A 25,577-nucleotide genomic window follows, 5' to 3' on the forward strand; every position below is an offset into this window, starting at 1 on the left:
AAACTCTGATGTACACAAACAAAAATATGAACCTTGACATATGACCAAACTTTCTCTGTTTAGACCCAGAAGACAAATTTACTTTGCCAGTGACCACCAAACTATGTCAGGCAAAACACTCAGTGTGCAATACCAATGACTTACAAAGTGTGAAAGGGAGAGGAAAGGAATGGAGAAATCTTTGCAAAACTCCACAAGCTAGAGGGTATTCAATTCAAGTAAACCAGGAAAAAACCCACATCCTACATTCCATCCCAGGATTTTTCTTTTATACCACCAATAATTTTTATTTTTCTTTTGTAAAGGAATTAATTGCTTCCATGAGGATGTGGGCTATTTGGGCTTTTTATGTGCATATTTCACTTATTGTTTCTATGCATCTGACTGAACCAAAGTGGAGGTGTGTAAATTCACAAATGTCAGTAGAAAGTCTGTAATAAATTCCAACTACATTTCTCAGAGCACTATAATAAATGCACACAAACAAAAACCACCTTAGATCCAGAGACATGGAACGAGTGAGGAATGAGTATGCACCAAATGGCTCTATGGAAATTTAAGCCCAACTTCTCCCAAACCACTTATCTGATCAGTAAGAAGCTAGCTGAATAATTCAAATTAAAGCTTCAGAAAACCATGTAAAGCACTGCTACCTGTGTGCACTCACCAAGCGCTGCCTTCCCTTCTATTCCCAGGCCAATTACAGCTGGGCTGGAAAGAAGCCCATAACAGGACCAGTAACTCAGAATTTGCCTTTCTTTCTCTTTGGAAAAGCTTCTGGGAGGTGCAGCCCTTGCACCACAGTAGCAGGGAGTCTGCTGTGCCCAAGGTTATACATGAGTGCTACACAGCTCTGTGGACAACCTGCCCTCTGCAACGTGGATTTCTGCAGGTTTTGGAATCCTGAAGTGGTAAGAAAAGTCATGAAATTTCAAGAAAGGCAGTACAGGTTTGCCCCTGCCAGATCTTCTCTTGGGAGAGCAAAGGTACTAATTGTGCCATTTGAATGAGTTTTCCAGATTCCTTGGCAACTTTCTAAATGTCAATTCACCCCAGGCTGTGAACTAGAAACACTGGAACACATCGTGCTACCCGGATTTGTAGGCAACACGACCTCTCATACCTTGTTTTCCTCTCTAAAAATACTAAATTAAACATCTTACTTTAGTCTTTTTTTTTCTTTTTTTTTTCTTTTTTTTTTTTTTTTTTTTTAACTTTTATATGTCTACGTGGTTGGGAGGCAAGAGGCACTAATTCCAACAGGAGAGAACAGATGTGGGATGTGGAGACCCAAACATTCTTGGCAAAAAAACCCAACACTGAATAAAGATAAGAGACCATGAAAATCCCAAGGAAGGGAACAATGAAATAGCCTAGGCAGATGGCTGGAAAGGCTATCAGAAAAAAATGGCCCTCTTATTCAGTAAAAAATCACATGTGCTGAGAAATACACCTAAAGCATCTCCTCGTTACAAAATGAAAGACAGCTTTCATTTCTGAAAGCTTTCTCCTGAGCATCCTCTACAGAGAAGGCAAGTAATTGTGAGATTTTTGTGGCTGAAAAAGTCTGAACCCTTCGGGCAGGAGGAAGATTGGACACTGCCTCCTCCAAAGAACAAGGTGCTCCTGCAGGTATCTGCTCAGTGAGGCCTCCTGTGTGCCTTTGCATCCAGAGAAAGGTACTGAGTCTAAATAATCTATATTTGTTGAAAGTACAGGGGATCCGAGTCAGTGCAAAACATCTCAGGTTGTAAACCTTTGTACGTCTAGCTGGAACCATCAAAAAGCCTCATGGTAACCATAGTATGGCCATGAATCATACCACTGATTTTCAGTGTCCTCTATGCAAAAAATTTAATTATGCAAATCCAAGCCTTTATGAATGCCTAACTTTAATGTGAAATTGAACATTTGCTTCAGTCAGCATCTTATTTATGCAATTATAAACCTGACATTCTTATGAAAATATGCTGGTTTAGTTTTCTGCATAGATACTTAATAGATTTGTGCACTTATCTGTATTTATAAAAGGTGGAGAGACATGCTGTACACGAATTTGTTTCCACCATAAAGGATGTTACAAACCAGGAGGGAGCTCAAGTACTCTGCAAGACAACTATGGGAAGGGACTTGCTGGCTGCTAAATAGCTTCTGTAGGACTGAAAAAGAAACAAATTGGGACATCCCGTTCTAAATAAAATCCTGCATCACTGCTAGATAGCCCAATATTAATGTCAATAATCCCCTTACAAACATACAGTAATTCAGTAGTCATCAGCAAGTTAGAGAAGACATACATTTACTGGGTAGCTGCAGAAACTCTGGGAAAAGGATCTAGGTTAGGATCTCTGGCCATGCTGTGGACTGAAAAGGTAATGGTCTGGCTCTTGCAAAAATCATGACACAACACCACCTTCCTCCCTCACCTGGCTCCCTTCCTCAGCCCATTCACAGCTCAATCAGGCATTTCTTCATTAGGCCTCAAAAACACTCCAAGAAAATACAACTATTGTGTTTGTGAAGAAACAGCTATTGTTGGCAATATCTCATACTGGTAAAGTCATCAGAAAACCAGACTTAGTCTCATGGTATTTATGTTCTTTGGTATTAACTGGGGTCAGTGGACTCGCATTTTCAAGAGGTGCAAGGTACAGAGCAGAGCATACAGTGGCTTTTCAGATAAAAGCCTGGAAGAGCCAAAGCATTCAAATCAAGTTCTTCCAAAAAAGGAACTGCTTCATACAACAAAACAATCTTATGTTTCAGGTAGAATCACTACTTTTTCCAGATTTGATTGTACCTTCTGACCAAAACAACTTGACAACACCAATGAAAGTTTAAGTTTTCAAGAAAATATTTACGTTATATTAGCACCAATCACTACAGGATTCAAAAAATCTTTTTTCAGCTGGGAGACAGTTAACAGTTCCAGAACAGGGAGCAGCCAAGTGGCTTCCAGCTCCACTCCTGCAGAGCTGGATGCTGGAGAAAAGCCAGCAATTAGCCAGGCTGGTCCAACAGGGAGCAAACATGGGAGGCTCCTCTCTTCTGGGAACCCTGCAAAAGTTGGGGAAGTGGAAATCAGGACAATAGGAGGGGCAGGAACATGCTCCAGGAAGGCTCAACATGGAGCAGCCAAATTAGAGAGGTGGAATAGAGGCACAGAGAGGGAGAAATGAAGAGAAGGCACAGCAGAAGCCCTTGCCTTGCAAGGTTTCCTTTGATCCATCATGCCAGTGCTGATGGCAGAGGAGAAATGAACACCATAATATATGGTCTGAGGCTTGCAGATACATTATTAAAGGAAAAAGGGAGCAACTGCACACTCAGATACACAAGCATGAAATTAAATCCTGAGCAACTCCCCTGACTGCCGGTGCAGTATCGGTGTCTGCTGAGCGTAACACCGGCAACCTGCAGAGCTGTGCTGGGCCCTGCAGACCTGCTTCTGCAAGGAGGAGAGGATCCTTCAAAGCCAACATGGAGAAATCTCTTCAACACAATTTCATATAATTTTAAGCAGCACTGAACACTACATGATTTTCGATGATGTGCTAAATGAATCAGCCCAGGCTGCAGATCTGCAGACAGCAAAAGCAATGCAATTCTGGCTACACTCAGCATCCTGAGCAGCTTTCCATTCACTCTGTCTCAACGTATTAACTTTCCCATAAAAATTATTTGATAAGTGTCCCCAAAGGTACGATGAGGTAATTCCTGCCTGAGTACCTTGCTGGTATTCATAGCTCACATGAAAACACAGAATTTTATCCCTACTCTACCTTAAATATAAAGCTATTACACTATTCAGAGAGATTATACCCTTGGCATTAGTGTTTAAAAAGTATCAAGCCATCAGCTATGTAAGAAAAATCCTTTAAGATCGATACGTTACGTCTGAATGATGAAATCATTTGTTTTAATGGTAGATTAACGAGATTGTGTGCCACACTCACATTCTTTAAGCTTTCTTTGAAGACAAGGGTTGCACCCAAATCTGTTTTCAGCTGTTGTAATTAAAATGGGACAAATCCAAAGGTACACACATTGCCCACCTCATAATCATTCTGACTTGCCACCTTGAACTATAGTAGCAACTGAATCACAGTTTTATTCCTAGTCCCTAATGTGTACAAATTTCTTAACTGAGTAGCTCAACATGGAGCTACAAGCCAGCCTTTGGAGACAGAGCCTTGCCTACTGGAGTCTGGAGTATTGTCACATTGTGAGAACACTTAAAGCATGAGACCTAAAGAAAAGATCTTGTCAGTGTGTAACAAAAAAAGCACTAAATCATAAGGAATTCTAGAAATCAGTTCTGTATCAAATCAATGCCTGCAGAAAAGCAACTTTACAAAACAAATAAAACCATTATTTTCTTGAAGACTGCAAAGCACTGCATTTAAAAGCGGGGAAAGCAGAGACATTACTTGAAGGGCTTTTATACCATCTCTTAAATGGAGATAAAAAGGTGGTATGAATGATCCAAGACACCCATCTGCAAGCCTAAAGCTTCATGCAAGCCTCACCAGAAAAAAGCAGCATCTTTATCGAGGTGCCTTCACTGTATTCTAATTGGACTGTGCTAAAAAGAAGGTAAGCTGGAGACATTGCAATGCTATGCACTGTAACACACACTCTGCTGAAACAAGTTCAGGCTTCCAGGCAATTTTCTTAGAATAAATGTTGCCAAATGAGCCAGAAGGAAAGAAAAAAGGAGGGAGGGGGAAACCGATAGATAATAAATTTATAATATTGGACAATTAAAATATTTTGCACAATTAGTATAAATAATACTTAAATTCATCTCCCTAGGCTCTTTCATGGTCAAATTCCTAAACACAACCAGGCTATTTGCCTTAAACATTTTACCACCTTTTGACAGCAAATAAATCTAGAAATATTTCAGGCACAGCTAATCCATTTTGATAGTGCATTACTTTTAAACAGGCTCTTCAGACATGGATCTCCATATTTTGCAGATTATTTTATATCTTGCCAAAGAGGGATGGAAGTTACAACAACATATGGTGGTCAGACAGCATCAACAAATTATATTCTGAATGAGACTTCATCCTTTGATAATGCTGCAGAGATTTCTTCTCATTACCAGAAAAAAGGCAGAATCTATTCTCCTATGAACACACAGGCAATTTTCACAGCTTTCCATTAATGAAATATGGGAGTTAAAAATTATGAGTTTCTCAAACTCAAGTGAAATAACAGGTACCCAGATGCTACATCTAGCAAGAGACATATATCTCTTTCCCAGGTGACAGTCACCCAGACAGCCCCTTAATTGTGTGAGTGGAATCCACAGGTCTATTCATAAAACTGACATGGAAACTTTTCACACCATTCATTTTCTGTTGTTCACGTGTCTGATAGACGATGTGGTAACAGCACAAATCCTAAGAACAAGAACATAAATGCAGAGCACAGCAGGCCACTACAGGAACTAACCAGCAGAATGCAATTTGAAGATGAAAAATAGTCCAAGAAACACACTGTCGAACTGTGGGGATTAAATTAACTAGCAGAATTAAAAGCCCTTATCCCAAACATGAATACAGCAGTCACTAGGTGTGACCCTTGCTAACCTGTTGTGTCTGAAGCCATGAGGTAAGTGCAGTGCAATTTTATAATACTCCAACATATCAACACAATGCGAGTCCCAGAGCAGCAGAGCTGATGTGGACAAGCAATGGAAAAGAGATTTTCAGCACAGTCTTTCCTTGTATTACAAGGGATGGAGTTTAAGGGCGACAAGAAAGCCTCCTCCATCAGAGCCAGACTGATGCCAAACCAGACCTTGGGCATGCACTGTACTGGGATGCCCAGTGCCATCAGCCACTCTCCCCCAGAGCAGATGCCCTCCCAAGGAAAAGCAAACCAGTCTCTTCAGCCATGAGTTCCCACAGCTCCTGCTCTCAGCCTGCCTGGGTTTATAAATGAAATGAGCAAAGCTCATTAGCAAGACAGTAAGGCAACTTCTGATTATGACATTAATAATGCTCCATTAAGGGGACTCAGAAAAAGAAGCTTGGGAGGCCAGGAAAAGACAGATGCTGCTGGATGATTAGAAAGGGCTTGTTTTTGCATTTTCATGGCTCATACTTTGCTGGCATCAGCTGTGCAAGATGTGACATAGCCGGTAAATTTGGACCACTGATGTCAACTAGCATCACCTGCAGCACTTTGTGCTGAGAATAAGCAGTCAGCCAGATAAAAAACAGTGCCAACAACTTCCACCTCAAGATAAAACCACACAAAATAAACCAACTGCAACATCGCCTCTTCCAAGAGGATGGTGCCCTGCAGCAAAGCTTATGCCAGAGAACTTGCAGAATACCCTGAGACTAAGGGTTCTCAGACTGTGGTACATGAGCTCCCATCTACCCATGTGTGAGCTACATGTAAGGAAAAAAGAACCAAACAAACCAGTCTGGTATTTTTCCCCCTGAAGAAAGTGCAGAAAAAATAGCCCAAACAACTGCACCGCTCCTCCAGGAAGGAGGGGCTGCTGTTCATGTCACACTGCAACAGCTGAAGAAATTAAGTCTGAGCATCCCAGAAACACTAAGAAACACTCATCCTCCAACTCTAGGAACTGCAGACACATCAAAAACAGCTGTGTGTAAACCCCTTATTCCACCAAACTGTTCTCTGACACTTCCCTGCATGCAGAAATACACTCCATTTACTATTAAGACAAAGATTTCAAACAGACTGGTATTCTAGGCATCTAAGCTGAGATACCTTAAAGAAGATGTGCCGGTTTGGATGAATTTGGAAGAAAATATCCTCTGATAGAAGGCAGGCTACAACAACCCTCCCCCACCAGGTTCGGGGGAAAAAAAAAAAATTCCTCAGAGGAAGTGAAAGAGATAAAAAACCTATTTATTTAACAAACACAAAGGACAAGAATAATAATGCTGAATAATAAAACCTCTCGCTGTGGAGAGAAACCTGGGAAGATTTTAGAGTCCTTCTGTAGGTGTGGTCTCTCTCCTCCTCCTTGCAGCTGGGTGGGTGTGGGACCACCTCTGGGGCCTTGGTGGAGAATTCTCCCTGTGTGTTCTGATGTTGAAACAGTCCAGAAGAGAAGAAGGGAAAAACCGAAGACCCAGGAAAACAAAGTTCAATTCTCCATCTCCCTCTGGAGAAAAGGAGCTGAAAGCTGGCTGAAAAGCAAGAAGGGTGCTTCCTCTGCTCTTGCTACCACAGCAGGAGAACGCAGAGGAGCGTGTATCTGTGTCCTTGAAAAACTGTTTTGAAAAGTTCGCTTGGTTTTTTCCTCTCCCCCCTCTCAGGCTCAGTTTAAAGGCACAGAAAGGCACAGGATTGATTTTCTGGGCACAGAGCAGTGATAGGGGATACACATCATAAAGTCACCCCAAGACAGAAGACTAAAGCACATTGCATTCTAAAAACTGAAGTCCTTTTAGACACTTCTGATTTTGGTAGTCAGACAGAAAAATAATTGGGAGCACCTGAAAACTCTGTAAACTTGAAAACTCTTGGTCTGTGCGTCCTTCACAGTCCCTCAGGCTTCTGTTAACCATCATTATTTGCATTTCTTAAACGGAGGAATCCTCATCCTTGCTCATCGTCTCTCCCCACTGAGCTTCACAAGGGCCCTGTCACCTCTGAATTTTATTCGTAGCAATGAGTGATGCAAACACAGAAATAAAACTTCAGAGCAGAGGTTCATATGCAAGGCTGACCTCCACAGAGAAGCTGATGCTCTCTCAGCCAGTACTGACAGAATCACAGCACGTACTTCGGAGAAAACAGATAAACTCAATTCTCCAGTATCTTGGGGAGCCTGGTCAGAGTAAGCCGAGGCAACAAAAACCTAGATATGGGGGCAAAATCACAGCCAGCTCCAACATCTCTGCACTGTTTCCCCAAGGACAAGCTTGAAGCCAAACTTGGAACAAGCTGGAATCCAGAGGCAGCCCAGTATATTTGTGCAGAAGAGACTTGAGTCCATCAGCCCAGGCACTCTGGGAAGGGGCTGCTTTGGTCTCTCCATTCATGGCATGGTTTATCCGGGAAATGTAAACACCATACACATATAATGGAGTTTGTACAATGGATTAAAAATGGCAAGAGGGAGCTTTATTTCACTTCTTGTCTTACTGCAAGTATCCAAACTTTAAGGGTTTTGCAACAGAAAATGCTGTGGCCAGAAGCACCCATCTCACTCTTATTCTCACATAATCAGGTGCTGAAGCATGCATAGTATTAAAAGAGCACCCTCTGAATAGCAAATAAACGTGACCTTAATGGAGTATTTTGTACTTCCAATGCCTTGCTTAATGCAGAATCGTAGCATTATCATTTCACTAAATCCAGTAGTACTCACAAAAACACACAAACTTATGCAAAATCAGCAGTTCTACCTCTCTGCTCTAGAAATAATTTGCTTGTATCCACTGCCAGCATTTGTGGTAGTACAACCTTATTACATTTTCAAAATGGATTCCTCTAAGTACATGAAGTATCTTGGTAAAAAAAATACTAGACTCATCCAAAGAACCATAGCAAAGACCATGGGACACAGACCTGCTTTTGTGCATGACTTCTGTCCACCCACTGCCATCTTTCTAGACATATTCCCACCTCCTAGGCAGGAATATAATTTCATTTCTCATCCCATCATCCCATTAAAACCCCCTTTGCATTCCATCAGTAGAGATGAGTATCTATCTACAAACCATGGTCTTTGCTAAACTTATGCAGAGTCCTCAGAGGACAACTGTTCTTGTGCAAGAGCTTCCCCTCTGCATTCCCTGCTCCGAGAGCACACGGAGGCCTCACTCCAAGGCATCCCTCCAAACTCACCCTCCTCTAACTCTGAAGGAGCAGTACACCCAGCATTCATCCAGCAGAAAATGCAGGACACAGTGCTGATTTCAGTCCCATGGAGAACATCGAGGCTCTTTATGAAGCCAACAGAGCTGCTCCCACTGCATATGAGATCAAACATGTCCCATTATCAAGTCTTCACAGACAGGGGCTCATCATCTAATAAAAATCCCTCATTCTTTATACAAAATGATTTTTTTAACCTGTGTCCTTTGGCCCATTTAACAATTTATCGACTGTGAGAAATAAAGTGAGGCTACATCAATTTCTTCCTGGTTATTTGGTTCAGGCTCTCAAATTAATGCTGAAGGTGGAAAGCTCAATAAAGAACTATTTAAGAAAAGAAAGGAGAAATGCTCTAGTCCCACTGTGAGATATCTTCCTCTCAGTTTGCAGTCAGGTCTCGCCACCTCTAACTGCACAATCTCCTGGAGGAAAGATGGAAGAGCATAAATGTGCATGCTCCCCTGGACTGAGCAAAAATAACTTCAGATTTGTACCATTCTGTGCTGAAACAGATCAGTAGTGCCCAGGTAGCCAGATTTAGTGCCTCCAGCATGTGACAGCAATTCCAGATCCACAAAAATTATTTTGGGATCAAACTTAAAAGCTGAGTAGAACCAAGCAAGCAAGCATTCATTTTTATTTGTGTAAAAATGTATTTAATTTGGCTTATGATCTACAAAACAAGTTTTTTTCATCCTTTTTTTTTATGCTGACAGCTTGCATTACATACAGATTTTGTAGCAAAGGGTTTCATCCACACTTATTTCCCAAAATATAAACCTAAAGTGGAAACTGACATAAATAAAGATTTTTTTTGTGCTGACTGAACAAGTTGTTAGTCTGGGATATATGCCCCAAAAACATGACCCACCGCTATGAGAATCCTCTCCTTTCCTTCCAAATAAGTTGCACTGTTCAAAGGGAGAAGGCACTATAAATACTACAGAGCTGATCTGCAAACTGAATCAAACTTCCATCTTGGCTTTTCAGTTTCACGTTAGTTTTTTTGCCCAGGCAAGACTTCTTTCCTGGAAATTTCCCAGCAGGAAGGTCTGGTGCTGTTTAGAATCCCAAACTAATACTTGGATTGTTGGTCATTTGTCTGCAGAGAATTCAATAAAGATCTTGACATAGAACCTCATACTACTAAGAGCAAGAGCATTAAGGCCTTTGGCAGCAAGAAAAAAAAAAAAAAAAAGCAGTAACAGAGCTCAGATGAAGTAAATATACAAAAATAACCAGCAGTGGAGCTCACTTTGTAATGATACAGTGGTGGTATGCAGCACAGGCTGAAAGGGCATGGGGTCACTGTTCTTTCCTATCCAACCAACTGAATCATCTAGAGGACAAAGCTAACCCCACACTCCATAAAAGTAAATTATGCTAAACCAAGAGGAGGAGAAGCGAGCAAGAATGCCTCAAAAATATTCAGCTGCCTGGCAAGCTCAGCAAAAAGGGCTGATGTAAGTGAGACATTCCACTGAAGATAAATGTAAGGCTATGCAGTGGGGGAGAAATAATAATCAGTGTAGGAATGAAGTGAGAGAGTGCTGTTTAGAAAGCAGTAATGCAGAAAGACTTGAGTATTAGGGTGGATAATGAATTAGATGAAAGTTCATGCTGCAATACCACTGCAGAAAAAGACAATTGCTATCCTGGGGCACATGCACAGAGATACTGGAAGCAATAACTCAGTTTTAGACAGTTTTTGGCAAGGCTGTCACTGCAGTGCACATGCTGTTCGAGGCCTATTACTCAAAAAAAGTAAAATTCATTTTTAGCAAAAAATCTAAGACCTGGGGCAGGGGAGGAGGGACTACATGGGATGACACATAATATGAATCAAAGCAAGAGTGACCAACCTTGTGCCCTCCTATTCTGTGTTGGCTGGGGCAGCCTCAACCCAGGCTGCTCAGCCCTGCCTGGCCGTGCCTTGGTGTGCTCATCCTCACCCTCTCCAGTCTCCAACACCTCACTCCACCCTCTAGCTCCTTGTTTTATACATCAATTTTCATAACAAGCCTCATAAAGAGCTAGATTTTAGAGCACTCAGAAATGTTGATCTTCAGGCAAGAAGTGCTCTCACAGCACAAGAGTGAAAGAGGAGGAGATGAAGAGCTCCGTAAGGAACAAAGGGATGCTTTCACCTTGTGCCAGGCCCAGGGCGAGCTCAAATGAACACCGTGATTTAAGCAAGGGGCAGATTTGAGAAGAGGAGCTCAGTGCTGGAAACAACACAGACTTTGCTTGACTGTCACTGTGGATCAGCTCTGGCTGAGAGCAGAGAGCGGAGCACACGGCATCAGCAGGAAGAGGCACACAGCATTCCCGACCAACCTCAGCAGGTCCCACACTGCCAGGCCAACAGGAGAGAACTCAGTTCTGGCATGGGTGGAAAACAGCCAAGAGCTGCACACTCCATGTCCAAGCTTTGGATTCCCCCAGAGCGCCTCTTCCCAGAAGGCTCAGTCCTTGCTCCCTTTCCACTGCAGTCTCAACCACTCTGCAACACTCCCATCTCCAGTGCTACTAATCCTACAGTTACTACAAGCACTTAAGTTACTAAAAACACAACAAAAGCACTGTGCCTTGAAAGGCTGGACAAATCTGGTGTACAGCCCGCAGCCTGACAAATATAATTGTTTTCATACAGATCGTAAGAATCGTCTCGAAGACTTCAGCCCACCTGCAGGAAACAAGGTTGTTGACTGCTGCAGGTTTCTCACTTCCCAAGCAGATTGCTTGGCTATTTAATTACAATACGGCTTTGTACTTAGTCCCCACTTGACTCAGAAAGCCCCAGAATGGTCCTCAATACCCACAGAAAGTTTAATTACTCAGGAAAATAACTCCCCCGGGCGTGTGTTGCACAGTTGTTATTTCTGTATTTTATGCTGCTTTTATGCTTTCACTGTGAACTATAAGAATATTCCATCCCCCATACAGCCAGTGTCAGTGTTGAAAAACAGATTCACCCTTTTATGCAATACTTAAAAAGATTTCTTCATGATGATATTCTGTGTTCTAGTTTGTCAACAAAAAGGAGATATTCATATCAAAACAGATATCCTCTCTTACTCTAAGCAATTTAAAAATACATTGAAATAATGAAATTACTTTTTAAATAACAAATGCATTAAATATTGACAGCATATCAGTGTTTGTTCTGTGACAACATTTCTCCTCCTATCCATGACAGGGATCAGCAAAGCTGCATCTCACAACTACGAAGAACTTCTATCAATACTACACAGACTATCAAAAATGAGTTTTCTTCAAAAAAGTTGCTCACCATTAAATATGCTTTTGTTGCTATTCTTTTTTACATTCTTCATACACACCACAGTCTTTGCTAGAGAAATCAGAAGTAAGTCTATTCATAAGAAAACCTCTTGTGGTCTTTTTTTAACCCCCAATTCATATTTTGTAAACAAGAAGCTCAAAGCAATCAGTTCCAGTCAGGCTTTTCAGCTTTGGATTTAAATCCTTTCATGACTTGTGCAAAACATGCATCAAAATTTCAGAGAGAGGGATGAATAAGACGCTTGACATTGTAATTTTCTCTGATGAACAAACTGATGTATTACAAAGAGGCATCCATATACCCAAGGTACTTGCCAACTGACAACCAAATCCAATTTGAACACACAACTTGAAATAGCTATTAAAAAAAAGTAACAATGATTAGAAAGTATCATCTACTGTATGTTATTAGATTTAAAGCTGCAGGAATATAAAGACTGATGTAGGGCACATTTGGCAACTGATATGATCCATCTTAGCATATACAGAGATCTTCTTTGCTCACATGGACTGTATCCCTCTGTTTACTGCACTGCTCTGATAGGAAATAAAAGATACAAACATGAGATAAGAAATTAGTTTAAGCACATCTGCTGAAATACCAAGAAACTGCAAGAAGCTTAGCTTCCAATTGAGATGGCTCAAGTCATTATCCTATTAAGAGGGATACTAGGACTTGCCAGGATTTTGGAAGTCCGAAACAATCACTGAATATCCAAAAAAAAAAAAAAAAGAAAAAGCCAGCAAAAAATCCTCATTTTCACCCCTGAAAAACACAGCATACACAGAAAAGAGGCACAGAGGCTGAGGCTTCCAAACTGAACAGCAGCAAGGGGCCAGAGCCAGCCTCAGGGACAAGGAATCAGGGACAAGACTGAGCCACAGGGAAGGTGAAGGAGGTTGGTACAATAGAGGAAACCAGTCCCAGACTCAAAGAGACAGGCTAGAAAACAAATCATCCCAGCAGCTTTCTGAACAGACACAAGACCAGTGAAGGTCCTGCTCAGGGACAGAACCCTGGGAGCTGTGTGGCGGGTGAATGGAGCAGCAGGACCATTTCTGAGGGATGCTACACAGAAAGAACACAAAATACTCAGTTACAGTCTGGTCTGGCTTGCAGACCACATTCAGGTGGCAGGTCTGACAAGGTCAGCAAGTGACAAGGTCACTGCTCTCAGCAGTGCTCACAAAAATAAAATGTTTTGGGACAGGAACACAACAGCCTCTCCTGGCTCCAGGCAGCTGGAACAGAAGGGCAGTGACAGGGTTCCAGGACTGCAGAGCAGCTCTGCCAGGGCACACTGGGGACAGGGCAAGGAAGAGAGCACCCAAACACAGGGCAAACCAAGCAGCAACAGGAACACATCACATGGATTGGTGCACGTGGGGCCAGGGACCAGTCATGACTTGCAATGGCCATTATTTCTTATCAGGAACCCACTCTCTAAGTCTAAACACTACAATAAAAAAATCCATGGAGCAGGAGGCTGCTTTTGCAATTTTTAGCCACTCTGCTGCAGCAGAGTGGTGTTAATGCAAAGGAACTAGGCCCTGATTTAGCTGGAAACACTCCATTGGAGAATTTTATTTTAAATGTAAATTTATTAGAGCCCATTATGCAACATGTAATCAATAACTATTTATTATTTTCAGTATAGGTAAGGAAAGGAAAAAGGAAGAAGGTGCTTCTCAGGTCACAGTAAGGAATATATCAAGTCAGAAGGGAAGAAATTCTTGAAAGAGCTGCAAGTTCTTAATTGCCACTGAGGTCCAAGGTAGCTGAGATATTCAGCAGACTCTGCATTTCTGTCCCTTAGAATTAGGTAAGTGAGAAGGTGTTACATACACATTATGTCATTCACAGGCAAGGGCCCTGGGTTGATATAAGTTTATTTGTACTATACAAAAGCCAGGTGACATTCAAATTGAGGTTTAAGATACTTTTGTTTGTACTTCACTTACAGACAATGCAGAATACAGGGGCAGAAAAATATTTTAAATTATTTTTTTTAACTTTACATTTTAATAAATATTAGTGCTTTAAGAAAAAAAAATATATATAGTGGTGCCAGAATATGCTAATAAGAAGCTGGCACTATTGGAAATTTGACTTCCTGAAAATATATCTACTTTAATTTGCTTTTTAAAAGAATGACTATGCCCTAGTCAAAATCTACAATTCCAGCCAGCTACATTAATATTTCAACTTGGTAAATTATTCTTTTTAAAAAGTTTCTAATAAAGTAGCACTTGCTGCATGCCTTTTAGTAAGATTACATTTCTATTTATGACGTTATAATATGTGGTATTAAAAACAAAAGAAGTATTACCATGGAAGGAATAGAGATGTCTTTCTTCATTTTAAATTTAATTTAAAATGGAGGAAAAGGATTTTTCTTTTAAATTAATATTTTCCTTGCAGTGTTATGAATCCCAGCTTGTGCTATTGAATGAGGAGCAGGAAAGGAAACTTTATCATTTTTATGCAATCTCAAAGAAAAGTCAAAACTAAACTTATTAAGCCTCATATATACCTGTAAAGCCAAAATTTGCATCTTTGCATAGTCTAAGGGTAAAGGTCCCAAGCCAATGTGCACATTCCTCCTGCTGAAGGGAAGGGTAACAAGTAGGTGCTATTGCTCTGTGTTATTACAGCCACCCCTAGGGCAGGTGAAAGGCAGAGCAAAGAAGAAATCATCCTCCAATGAGTTGTGTCAGTCAGAGAAGAAGCAAAATATTTGCATCACCTGTCCATCCTTCTCACCCTTCCACCTGGAAGGTAGGAATGTCTTGCTTGCAGTGTCAACAGACATAAACTTCCCACACTTGTTAAGTATTTACATTTTCTGATTCTGGGGAATGAGATCAACAGCAGCACATTGGAGCCTACAGTGGAAAGTCCCATTCCCTTGCTCCCACCACATCATGGGGTTCTCACAGCAGGGTAAAACTGCTCTTACACAGTCCTGCACAATGTGAGATACCACAGCATTTTGCAAAGACAGTCAGCACTGGAAACACAGAGGTGCAGAGAAGACAAATCATTACCTGGTATCATCTAATGGCCATCAGTCAAACCAGAATTAAAATGCAGGATCAGACCTGAGTGCCAGTGGAATATTCCATCCAGGGAGTTGCACCAATTTGTCCTTCAAAGTTAAACCCGAGGTGACAAAAGAAGTTCACAGACTGCACTAGTCAGAAGGTGCACCCAGGCATTCAACCACAGAAGAGACCCACAGAAGACATACACAAAACAGAGGGGCTTGGGTGGCAGAGGGATAACCTTATCCTGGAGAAGCAATTCTATGTATATTTGCCATATTGCAAAAGATTATGCCTTTTTTTCACTTCTGTTAGGTCCCACTATAGTTTGCAGGAATCTTCTAGCCTTGACTCAAAATAAAACAAACCTTTTAGGCATTCAAAGACAAAAGTACACACTAAAATTATCACCTATAGCCTGAAATGGGACTAAGGAGCAAAATCACTGTCGGAGTAGAAACCAAACCAGACTCCAAAACCCTTTCTGAACAGCTAAGAATTCCCAGAATAAAATGAGCAAGTGTGCCTAGGAATTATTTATTCACAGCAATATATTCTTGATAAAAATCAATGCTCATGATACACACCATTCCATGGAAATGACCTTTAAATAGCCAGTCTTGGACACCAGGCCACAACCACGCTTCAGATGGGGCGGGGAGGGTGGGAGAAGTACAAGACAAAAAAGGATGTTCTTCAGATAGGTCTTTACTGGTCCTTGACAGTCAACAAATTTATAACAGATGTGCCTCATTCTTAGTGTGGAGAAATGAGTGCTGGTAACTGTTATTGTCAGGACAAATCAATTGGAGCCATATGTCTGCAGCAGCTGACAGCATCATGAAAATCTCAAACAACACACAGACATTAGGATGTTGCAGAAAATAGGAGCTTTCCCATCACGTAAAGGGCCTTTGGGAGATGCCTCTCTTTGAGGTATGTTTGAGGAAATTAGCTTATGTATTTTGATTCCTTTAAAATGCTTGATTCTATGCAAGACTTTGCCCTCTCTTACCTATTCCCCAGACAGCAGGTTATAATTAACAGGAGGCAGAATGCTACAAATTAATCATAGGACACATCTCTTTAGGATTCTTATTCTATAGAGATTAAACTGGAAACTATCACAACAGAAAACAGGGAAGTTTCCTAACCTTCTCCACCACCTTGTGCTCCCCAACAAAATGTCAAGGCATTACTCCCAGTGATGAAACCCAAGGGGAATACACAACTCATAGCAAAAATTTAACTGATAACAAAAAGGAATAAAATGCTAGCAGCCAATTCTAACAAACTGAAGTTACACTTTGAGAACATTTCCTCCTACAGCGCATCTCCTGGATTTTTCCAGGAATACAAACTAGTTAGTGGTTATCAAATAGCTGTACTGTAAAACAGAGTGGTTATCAAGCAGTTGCACTGTAAAATAGAACTAGACACAGTGGAACAAATCCATGGCCCTTTTTTTGGCCACTATGTTAGACCAAAGCAGCTTAACATGCATTACAAGAAAAGGAAGTAACTAACATTGTCAAGTCAGCAGGGTCTCATGTAGGTTAAAATGTAATGCAAGATCAGTGCCATAATTACCCACACCAAGCAATTTTTTAGTTTATTGACTATACTGCAGTTCTTGAATTTATGCCCTTGGGCTTAAATTACAAAATATTATTGCAGTGTGGCAGATATTATAATGCATATATTGGTAGCTGTGCAGGAATTCTCGGTATTGCTCTGAACAGCCAAATTTCTCCAAAAAAGAGCCTTTCTTCTACCAGTACTAATGAGGAGTCCGCCAGAATGCAAGCATATATATGTATTTCTGAGTAAAACACACAGAGAAAGCAAAAAGATCAAGGTTCTCAAGGAAGAACTTATTTTCCAAAGAACTGTTGCTAGCTCACAGACATTCATCACTCCTGACCTATTGCACAGTGAGGAAGGCTCAAAGAGCTCCATGTTCTCACTTTCCCTAAGCCCCTTCCCCATCCTTTCTCTACACCACAACTCTGCAAGGCTTTTCCCATTTAGGTCACCATTTCCAACTCAGCCCTGGTCCCCCCTCTGCAGCCCAGAGGCAGCAAGACAGTGAAGCTTAGAGGACTTGAACTAGTTTTTCCCTCTTGGAGAAGCACTACCTTGTTTTCCTCAGGAGTAACAATGCAGGTAATGCTGAGCAGGAGTGTTTGCTCCACCTCAAAACCTGAACATATAACAACAACCCAAAAGCACCAAAGTGAAAGTGCCATAACATTCAGTAGATCGTCTTGGAAACAACTCTAAAGATTTTAAGAACAAAAATCAGCATTTTGTTCTTGACTGTTCCCTGCAAGTAGAAAGCCTGTGTTCACCTGTCCCTGTGGAAGGCTAGCTACAGCCATAGGATGAAGCTTGGTTTGAATACTTAGTGTTTTCTCAGCCTTCCAGATTTCCACCAGGGCAACTACAACAAAATCTACTGCAGTTTTTCACCCTATTAAGAAGTGACGGGGTCACAGTACTGACTGATACAAGCTGTAAAACAGTCCTGAAACTTGGGGCACCTACAACACACATCTGCTTCAAATGTCAGCCTGATAACATGGGAGTAACAGGGCAGAATTCTCTGGTCTGTGCTTTGCAGGCGGTCAAACCATAATTTAAATAATCCCTCTAGCCTTAACTTTTAGTTATTCTGCACTCAGGCAGGCATTGGGAATATATCATGTCTCAATCTTGTCAGGAAAAAAAAAGAGGGAGGAATAATCAGAACATACTCAAGACATCTTGTGAAGAAGTCACACAGATAAACATTTGGCACAGGGAAAAGACCATACTCATATTAAGAAACTCATCCATACATCTGCTACAACCAAATTTTCCTTTCCTTGGATGTGGAAGTTTCCATTACGTGTGCTGGGGCTTGGGCTATTTACAAAGTCATTTTTCCTCTGTGTTCTTTTGTTAACATATGGTTTCAATGCTTTACTGCTGTATTAATCCTATTTTGTCTTTCAGATAATAAGGATATTGTTGTTACTAAGTACTACGCTAATTGTTTTTGTCTCGTATTAAAAATACGTTGCACTGCCTTATTCTAATTAACTTGAGATTATTATTGAAATAATGATTTTATTATTTTACTACTGGCATTTTACTGCCTTGGAGTCTTAGTTGTACTGAAGCTATTATGACTTTGTAGCAATTGACTAACTACAATTATTCCATTATTCGGCTTCTAGCATTTAATTGGGTGAGTGCAGAAAATACTTTCCTATTACAAGATCTTTGCTTTCTGATTTATTAGAATTAACCTTCAATATACAGAACCTAGACTCAGTTAATTTTTCCCTCTTCTCAAGAAATATCTTATGAGGACCACCATAAGCTTCATTTGGTTTAATTAGGAGGGGGAAAATTTAAAATATATTACGAGATTTATATTAACGCCCTCCAGCACACATCATGGAAGATTTCAATAGCCAACACACGAGCCTCCTCTCCAGATGAGCACCCACTGCAGGGCAGGGCTGTTAAATGTTACTAGCATGAACTATTTTTTATATTGATTTTTGTTGTTCTGTTTCTCCTCTGTCCACTCAATGCATTGCAGAGTTCAGATTTAAGTTTTAATTGAAACTGAAAGCCTTAATACCTTACCCAACCTGCATTTTTCTTGGTGTTCCAGCTACAGAAATCCATCAGGTTTCCCTGTGCTGTGGAGGCACCAGCAGCAAAGCTTGGCTTAGCAGCAACTGAGAAGCATTTGCTGCTGGTTTTACTGATTGTCAGCACAGATATTCTGAGAGGCTCCAAATCAGACCATTCCACTTGGTGTGCTCCTTCCCACAGTGGCAGACCTGTTACTCTACCAGCTGCCTTTTAAGTCAGGACTAAGTGATTGGCATGTCAGGAGACAGCTCAGTCTCGGGTGCCAGCCGGGACTGGGCAGGCACCAGCTCTTGGCTGAGGCACTAGTGCAATGAGCACCGTGCACAGAAGGTGCCTAAAGAACTGCACAAATTGGCAAAGGAGAGTAGACTATCAAAACATTTGTGCGGTGGCCAGTCTGAGGACATTTTTCATCCTCTGATGTGTGAATAGCTAGTTTAGAATCTGGGCACAACGTGTGCTTTTGTGGACAGTCTGGTGGCAATGCCAGAGGGAAAGGAGAGATTTTAAAAACCTAATCAGTAAGCAAACAAATAAACCAACCAGAATGACTGAAGGCTAAAGAGTGCTACACTTTGAACTCCTACACCCTCATTTCCAGCTTTTATTGGCATTAAGTTAGGTCATTAACATTTTATCAATATATTATGTGTATATAATGTTACTGAGATTAATGGACACAGGCAATGCTGCTCTCAAGGCAATCAGAGCTCTGTAATAAGTTATATGCTTACTCTTCCAAAAAGCTGCTCAGTGGTAGGGATGCATGGATTTTTAAACAGCTCAAAGTTTAATATGTTAGAATTAAAAGTGTGACTACACTGCAGAATTAACTTTAAAAGAACAGATACCTTAACCCAGATTAGTATGCTGCTCCTGACAATCGAAGTTTTGAAACCCAAGTAGTTCAGACTTCAGCATATGCTTTAAGTCAATACATATTGAACTCCAAGCGTCTGCTGCAGCTGATTAAGGACAAAGAAAGGACATGATACAATGCTACAGGAATCTTTTTTTGTGTTCCTGAAGAAAGAACATTGCTCATTTTTATTAAGTCTTAAACTTTCTGTTATCTGACTACCTAATACCAGGTATGTTTACTGCCCTTATTGCTGGTTTTAAGCTTGAAGAACATTGCCTCAATTGTCATTCTGCTCATCTACTCTCATTAGAGGCTGCTCTTATTTAGTACATATTCAATTATACAAGTTTTATTAGAAGCCCAGCCAAAACCCAACTGCCTTCCTTTTCCTCCTCTTCCCCACTCTCCATCCTGCTGGTGTAGGTACATGCCTATGGAATATTTTTTAAATTTATTATTAGGATAATTTGCATTTACCTAAGGGACACCCTGCAGCTTAATAAGCTGACATAGAAGCAGTTAACTATCAAAAGCCCCCCAGCAGCACTTGGAATTTACATTACAGAAATGAGACATAAGCTCCTATCTCCTGGTTAGCTTCCAAATGCCACTACAAAGGAAGAGAACACCTCTAGTCATGGTGATACAGCATAAAAGGAATCTCATGTCACACTGTAACAGGTGTCAACACGAAGTATTAGCTTTTTCTCAAAAGTCTTACAGATTTCTCTCCTTTGACCACCGTACACATTTATGGAGAAATTTTAATTCAAAACCCTAGGTGAGGAGACTCACCATGCTACCAGAAATACTTACTTTACACATTCTTTTATGACTGCCTTAACAGCAGGAATATTCTCCTCATTCCCACAATACTTGGTGACAGAAATTCTGAGCAGACTGTGAAACCTCATGAAGAGCTGTTAATCAAAGCTTCCTAAACAACAGACCACAAATATATAGCTCATTTTATCCAAAAGTGCCTGCACACCCCACCTGCGCTCCTCTTCATAACCCATCCAGGCACACTGGTTCATGCTGAAGGAACAGGCTGATCCCATTTTCTTACAATACTTGACAGTAATGCAACTTCACACAGCCATTTCCAAAACTATCTCATCACTGTCCAACTTGCCTACAATTCTGCCAACTAGCTTTTTCATACTTCTCCTCCACTGCTACGTCCCATTATACTGGCAGGGAAGCAGAGAAAAGAGCTAGCTTTCAAGTTAAAATTCTTGCTTGGAAGATAAAATAGGATACTTCCCTCGCCCCCCCCCACCCCCTACCCCCGCCCCGCCCTTCAACACCCTAGCCCCATTTCTGATCCACAAGCTGCATTCCCTGAAATGAATCATGTTGGATAACAAAGGTTCCCACGCTGACTCAGATAACTTGGAAGAGGTAGTCTTCCCCCTCAATGTTTTTAAAGGCTGAGTTTTAAAATAGCAGTTCTGTTTAACTTATGATTTTCTTAAAGGTTCAAGAAGAGTTTAATTAGTGAACTGACTGATTGTACCAAGTAAAGAATCTAATTCCCACCATCAGCACATCATGTTCTGAGAAGTTTTTCTCTGGAAAGCATTGTGAAAAATCAGATTAAGCTTCTGAAAAGTATCTCTTATATTTTAAGTGATTACCTCAAATATTTTGAGAAACTATCTCACAACCCTCTCCAGTATAACAGTGATTTAAGGAGATCCACACAGGACTCTGAAATGAGCACTCAGTAATTTTATCATCAGAGTTAACTCCCAGATAATGCATAGGTACTTTTTCTCCCTTCTCTCAAGGAATGAAACCCCACTGCCTTTCACCATTCACTGTGCATCTGACATCCCAGTAGTGGAGAGAAGGTCACCAGCATCTGAAACCACAGCAAACAGCTACATAATTTTTTCTGCCTTGTCCATCATAACCCCTAGTCTCCTTATGATGAAAGAACGGGAACTGAGCAGAAGCAATCAGTCAATGATGGTGCAAATGTCTCTCCCCTGTGATCATAATGACATAGTATCTAAATTTGTTCATCACAGCATAGGTGCATTAAAAATATGCACAGATGTGTCTTTCACACCACCACAAGAAAGATACTCCCCCCGTATTTGCTACATTATGAGATTATACCAATTTGCATTCATATTTTGATTACATCTGACCAAATTCTGTAATGTTCAGCAATTTGTGATGGATAAAACCTGACACCAATCAAAAGAAGCATGAGCTTTGCCATTGACTTCAACAAGGATGTGATTTATCCTAAGTGCTCCAATAAGCAAAGCTCTAAAGAAACAGAGGACCAGACCATAGTTTTTTCTAAACTGCACAATTTTGAAACAGAATAAGCCCAAATGAATCTACAGATTTAGACCAATAAGAGCAGATTTCCCCAAATCATTGTTATAACTCAGTTAAAGTTTACTGCATTACAGTTGAATGGTATTTCAGTGCTGTGCCTTCTTATTATGTAAAATGTCACAGACCGCAAACGCAACTGGGGTTCCTTCCATTCCTCCAGCCCTTCTCTCCTTCCACCTACCTGATTTCCCAGGCTCCTCTTCAAAAATCTTGAAGGATTTTGCATTCAATGCCAGTTGAGGAAACAGCAGAAGGCAACAACAGAGTTTTTCATTAACTAAATCTTGAGTCCCTGAGGCCACCAGTTTATCCCAGCCAGGGCAACACTGCTATACTGGTACGTGCTTGCAACCTTCCAGGTAAACTGTAACTCACTTTTAGAATGTGTTCAAAGTATACTGCCCTGATATACAGTATCAGGAACATACCACCATGTAGGTCCAGCATAGTTTTGATTAGCTGCACAGATCCTTTGGGAACCCGAGCCCAAGGTCAGACAGAATAAGAGCACATTTGGAACATTTCGTTTAAGTAAGAATAAAAAAAGATTAAGATGGCTATGCAGCACGTGACATATCTTACACTTCAGGACAAGATCAGAAGGTTGACACACTTTCAGGAACAAGATCTTCAGAGATATATAGGAGCTCACATGGTATCAGTTTACCATTTCAAGACATTAGATGTGTTGTGCGCTTCCACGAGTAACAACCTTTCAAATTCCCTCTGCTGTCCCCTAAATAAGAATATTTATATGTATTTTATGCATATATATATATATGCATACACACATATATGAGACATTCCCTCATCTTCCTTTACTGTATTTTTCAGCAGTGCCTTTGGCAAAGGACAAAGACTTGAATGGTTTTAAGTTCTGCTTTTTTTTTTTTTTTCCCCTAACCTCCAAAGAGTTTTTCCCTATTTAGATAAACACACCCTCCAGAAGAGCACCACCCTAATTGCCCCAGCCAGTTAGATCCATTCAAGCTTAATGCTTGCAATTGCTGGTCTTATGACTGAATCCACTTGTCAGGGAGAGAGCCAAAACTGCTCCTCTCTGACAGCCCAACACATCATCTCTAAAATCCAATATATATGCCAGTTTCTGAGACCTGAATCAATAATTCTCATCAAGAATTCACTGCCACATTGGACTGAGCAGCTCACCTTAATGTCCAAGTCTTGTGTCCCCATGAGACTCCTGCTAATTCAGGAGTCAGCAAGGTTCAGCCTTGGGTCTAATTCCTCCTGTGCTGAATGCCCTGTACTGCACCCACCACCTTTCTGCCCTCCCTCCCAGGTATCCCTGACCCCACTTCTACTGCTCCTCAATCTCAACCTAGATAGTTCTGCAATGTTTCCTGTTCCCTTTTTCAGCTCACATATAAACATTAAATGCATTTTTGTAAGGAGCACAGGAAACCCTTTCCCAGATCTAAGTCTAATGTTTCATTGCTTCGTCAGGTTTCAGTCCTGACTTCTGAGGTAAAAAAACCCATGAAGATTCACATATCCTGGAGTATTTAAGAAGGTGGGAGTTAGTTAATGGGGAAGAGTTTAAAAGGTAATTAGAGAGGCAGAAACTGGACATCTGCTGGCACAGCAGTGCCTAAGTAAAGGGGGAACAACTTTTCAGCATAGTTTGGCAACATCATAGGGAAATTATTTTCATTAATAAAAACAAAGTCAGAGCTTCTGAGCAGCTTTTAGCAATGTTCATGCTGAAGTCACAGAAAAAAGGCAGCACGCTCCTCCAAGTCACAGTGTTGATCCCATTCCTATGAGATTTTACTTGAAGACTAGACAGAAGGGCTACCCTGTACCAGACCAAAAGCTCAGCATCTTCCCAAGAAGCTGCACTGCATTCATTTATGTTACAACAGCTCCTGGAATAGCTGTTGCAATTGCTGTTACCTCCAATGTGGATTCTTGTTCTGGAATAAAACCATTTAAATGGGATACTGGTACAACAGCAGCAACATAAATAAATCACTACAACTGTATCATTTAATTTCCTTGAGTGGCCTTTAAAATGATAAAAACCTTCTTGTCCTCCAGAAGACAAGAAGCTGGTGTCATTTTTTAATACATTATGTACGCAGAATATTTCTGTTTGGACACTCAGACATGCAGAGAATGCCTACTTTAGAAAAGCTTCACCAGCTCAGACTCAATACACAAAACAGCTGTATTCTATTAAGTATGGAATATAAATATGTTTTTCTATTTACAAAAATACCATGTCAAACACACTCCTCTTGCACATAACAAACACATGGAAACCAAGGTACCTAACTGGGCTGGGACATCTGTAAAAAGCCTATCTGGAGAATAAACTTGTTTATGAGAATAAAACCCTCACGAAATAGCTCAACTAAGCTGGCGAGAAAATTAGGGCAGCAGAAAAAAAACACTGGGATTTTTTTCCCTAAACAAATGGCTTCATATTTCAAGCAAGCACAGGAGATGCCGGGGGGCTGGTGACAATCATCACTGATGTGAATGATGGGATATGTCAAGGAGAGAGAAATGTCATGTGGGAAATGTAATTAGCCACTACAGAAGGGGGCTGACACCTCCCCACCACTCACATGCCAAAAAGACCAAAATAAAATTACAGCTCCTATTCACTCATTTGCTGTTTGATATTCTTGCACCAGATATAATTATAAACACATCAACTTTTCTTGAAGCACCACAGCACTCCAGTTACTTCCAGACCAGGTGTTACCTGAAGACATTTAATGGGAAAGGATCAACTGATCAACTGCTCCAAATTCATTTGGGTTACTCCACAATAAATCACTTTCTTTCCTCATTAAGGTAGCTAAAAGGCAAAATGTGTCAATAACCATGAAATTTTATGGATCCTTCCTGTGCAATAGCTTTTTAGACTTAGCTGATGTTACCCACTCATTAACACTGTCAGATCATATAAGCATCTTTAACAGCAGCAACAGAGCAACATCTATATTTGCTGTACTAAAACCCCTGGCCAAATTTTCTGTTGTAGATTCAACAGGTTTGCAGAGAGAAATTTAGCTGGCATCCTTTGCATCTGCTCAAAACTGCCTTAAGTTCACAGGGCACAGCTGAATGTGACATATTCTTGTTTCCATTCCAGAGTGCAGGGGCAGCAGAGGAAGAAGGGAAAATATAGAGATTCTGACCTTTCAGAGATAAGCTGGAGGTGTGGGGAAAACTTTTCCCCAAGGTGCTTAGGAGGTATCCTGGAATCAAGGTTTGCACAAAAAGCAGACGCGCTGCCTTGACCATAAGCAGGAGTTGAGGCGAGACCCACTGGCAGAGCACTGCAACTCTGCATCTGATAGTTGGCTCAAGCTCTGTAATCCCTTGCCCTAAGCCAGTTTCCAGGCAGACCCACTGAAACCTAACAGATTTAATAAAGTCATCATCTCCAGCACCACGAGAGGATTAGTTGTCATCATCCCCTCTCTGCCTCCCATTCCTGATA

General features: G+C 40.9%; 1 protein-coding gene across 2 annotated transcripts in view; it reads right to left on the minus strand.

The window, feature by feature from the left end:
• The window catches only part of PTPRG (protein tyrosine phosphatase receptor type G), a 407,666-nt gene that overhangs the window by 318,597 nt on the left and 63,492 nt on the right, over nt 1-25,577 (minus strand). The gene's annotated exons all lie outside the window — the stretch shown is intronic.

The sequence above is a fragment of the Corvus hawaiiensis genome, chromosome 11, assembly GCF_020740725.1.
Source record: "Corvus hawaiiensis isolate bCorHaw1 chromosome 11, bCorHaw1.pri.cur, whole genome shotgun sequence".
In the NCBI taxonomy this organism is placed as follows: Eukaryota; Metazoa; Chordata; class Aves; order Passeriformes; family Corvidae; genus Corvus; species Corvus hawaiiensis.